Source organism: Bidens hawaiensis, unplaced genomic scaffold (assembly GCF_021521415.1).
Source record: "Bidens hawaiensis isolate Kalapana, Puna unplaced genomic scaffold, B.hawaiensis_p1.1 tig00032119_1, whole genome shotgun sequence".
Lineage (NCBI taxonomy): Eukaryota > Viridiplantae > Streptophyta > Magnoliopsida > Asterales > Asteraceae > Bidens > Bidens hawaiensis.
Window position 1 is genome coordinate 148419 of NW_027495455.1, and position 3255 is coordinate 151673.

The window sequence follows — 3255 nt, forward strand, 5'->3', positions numbered from 1 at the left end:
TTCAAAGACATTCATATAGCATCCACTTACCATTTAAGGTGAGTGTATTAACTTAAACACATATGAGTATGCATACAGCCCTGAAAAACATAATAGAGAAAAGGGTCTAGAAACTCACCTGAATCTTGTTTCTTTCGGAATTGATTGTGATGCATCTCTTCAGCTGGGCACGGCTAACTGTATACAAATTACAAGTATCACTTAACTACTCCTAATTATATCATAATTTTAGGGTAGTGAATTCCCTAACGAGCGGGGGATCGGGAGCAGCGCCCCTGGTAGCGGGGTTCTAGAGGTGGCAGCCCCTGGCAGGGTCCAAGGGGCAGAGCCCCTGGCTGGGGTCGAGCTGCCAGGTCAGCTTGGAAAATTTTATTTTCGTTAATAAGCCCTAAAAATTCTTCAGAAAAACGAATCGAGTTGAGTTGTACAACCAGTCAAATCGCATATGAAACCAATCGCATGGATGCAATCCAATCGCATCACATGGATGCAATCCAATCGCATCGCATGGAGCAATCCAAACCCGTCGCATGGTTTGCAACCCAATCACATCGCATGGATGCAATCCAATCGCATCGCACGGTTTTCAATCCAATTGCATCGCATGGATGAAATCTAATCGCATCACATTCTTTAACGAACCACATCGCGTTTCTAGGCGATGTGATTCTATTCTTTGTGATTTGGATTTTGTTGTTGTCTTCATTTTACCATTCTTTAAGCTATTTTGCCCTTTAACCATTCTTTATGACCCGTTTTACTATCCTAATGAATTCTGGGTCGTAATAACTTTGTCTACTTGCTTTTACATAACCCAATTGTTACCCAAATCACGATCGTGAACTCTGTTTTCAGCAAGTTTATGTTTTTCTACAGCTACAAGGTTCAATTTTCCTTCATCAAAAGCATACCTTATGGGTTTCAGTTTGGTTCGGACCTGGACTAACCCGTGGATCTACATGTGTTTCTTGTTGGCTCAAAGACCCTTGGTTCTGGAAGGCACATGAGTTGAGGAACGAAGAGGAATCTGATCAAAGCTTGGCTAAAGGTTAACTTAACAAGGATAGATGGACCCCTACGCCTTTTGCCTGCTTCCTTCATAGAGCAGATTCGTTTGCTGGATTCGTGACAAGAGAAGACCAGAAATGAAAGAGGAAGGTAGTCATCCTTTTTGGTACTTTGTTTTGTTAGAGGGAGTTCCCTCAACCATTCTCCCAACCCTCTAGGGTTTACCGCATACCGAAAGGGTACCAATGAAGCCGACCATCGGTCAGCTATGATATATTCAATTTCGTCTTTAGCTTCCACGTCTCAGTCCAAGAAGGTGCTTGCTTTATTGGTTGGCAGCTTGGTTATAGTCATTGTGAAGAATGAAGGAGCACTGCTGCAACATGAAATCTGCCCTTCGTTAGCTCGGATTTGGATACGGATTTGAAGGAGAGTGTTTGTGTGTGTTCTTGAGTGTGCATGTGGAAGTAAGGTGATGGAAACAAATGAGAGTATTGTGTCTCCAACCTTATGGAGTTTATATACTCCAAGCCTACGGGCCTTAAGGCCCATACCCATTCCCTAGCCCATTCCTAAATCCATACCCAACATGATCAAATAATAAAACACCATTAAATTAAAAAAAATTTCTTTATTTATTATTAACAAAAGTAGGATGTCATAGTCCGCTGCTGGATCAAGAGACGTGATCTAGGTATTTACGTAATACCTATTCAATTATAGGTTAAGCATCATTCATTCGCGAATGTTCTGAAATGAAATCATTACATCCTACACAACAGACAATCACAGGTGAATACGTTTAACCTTTACAAATAGTCAAATGGATTTTACTGTATAAGTGAACAAGTTGTTTGTCTTAAAGAGTCAGTTAAACATTTACATGAGATTACATTATCTCTAAAGAGCATTATAACACAAAATAGAAAATAAAAGCAACTCAGACTGATTACACATATGTTTGGATTCAAACATAACTAACCCAACATGTGTGCTATTGTCAGTCATAACCGGTTCTTCAATGGGCACAACTCCCGAAGTGTCACACCCCAGCCAACGGCGGAATGTTGAGGTGTGAACCGTTGGTTCACAGCTCACTAGACACTATCATGCAATTTATGACAATATCTAGTTTATTTATTAAAAAATTCAATTCAAGTGCACAATGTTTCAACAATTACAAAATAATCCCAAAAGAAGACAATTATTCTCAAACAAATAATTCAACTAAAATAATCCATAGCATTTTATCTTTGCATTAAATAGCCTATGGCCTTTTCTAAATGATTATCCCCTTCACTTCACATCATATGATAACCTGCAATATGCGTACAAAATATATATGTTTGTCAAAACGAGGTTGAGTAAGTAATCACCAATTTTTGACACTAACTATAATATATGAGAAAAGCTACAAATCAATATTGTGAGTATCAACAATTAAATAATGATCAAATAACTATTGTTGTTTGACCATTGCCTTACAAATTGGGCTTTGACTACTAAGACGAAAGAAATATAAATACTGGTATTGGTTGAGCATTGCCTTGCGATCGGGCTTTGGCTACTAAGACGGCGTTACTTACTGCGATATATTAGGACGGACATTTCTGAATGCAATAAAATAAACAAGTGAACAAATAAGCAAGTAACATTAATCATTCAACACAACAAGTCATGATTTTCTAGTTGAAATGTGATGTGTTGTAAACACACTTATTTTCCGCACCTTTTATCTACGTTATTATATTATATTTTATGTATTTTAGCTTGTTTTATATAGGTTTTACATAGTTTTAATAATCTTGTAGGTTTTGGGTGAAAGAAAGAAAGAAACCAGACTTTTCAAGGAGCTTACGGGTCTTTTACGCATACAATTTCAAAACAAAGTTCAAAGCCCGGCCCGTTTACATCATGGAAAAGCCCAAGCCTACATTATATTATATTATACAAAAAAATAAAAAAAAACCCTAACCTAGGGCAGAATTCCGATCGGAATTAGGACAACAAGAAGGAAAAGAAGAAAAGAGGTTTTGGAGTTGGGACGGCTAAGGAAGGAAGAAGAGGCAAGAACCAAAGCTCGGGATTGATTCACCATCGTTTTTGACAGCAAGAAGCAGCCCCATATTCATCCATATCCTTTCATTTATTTCATTGTTCATCAACTTTAATTCTCTTGCTTAATTGTTAACTAGTTTTGCACGTGATTGAGAGATTGACTTGTTATTGATTAGTATTGATTGTTGT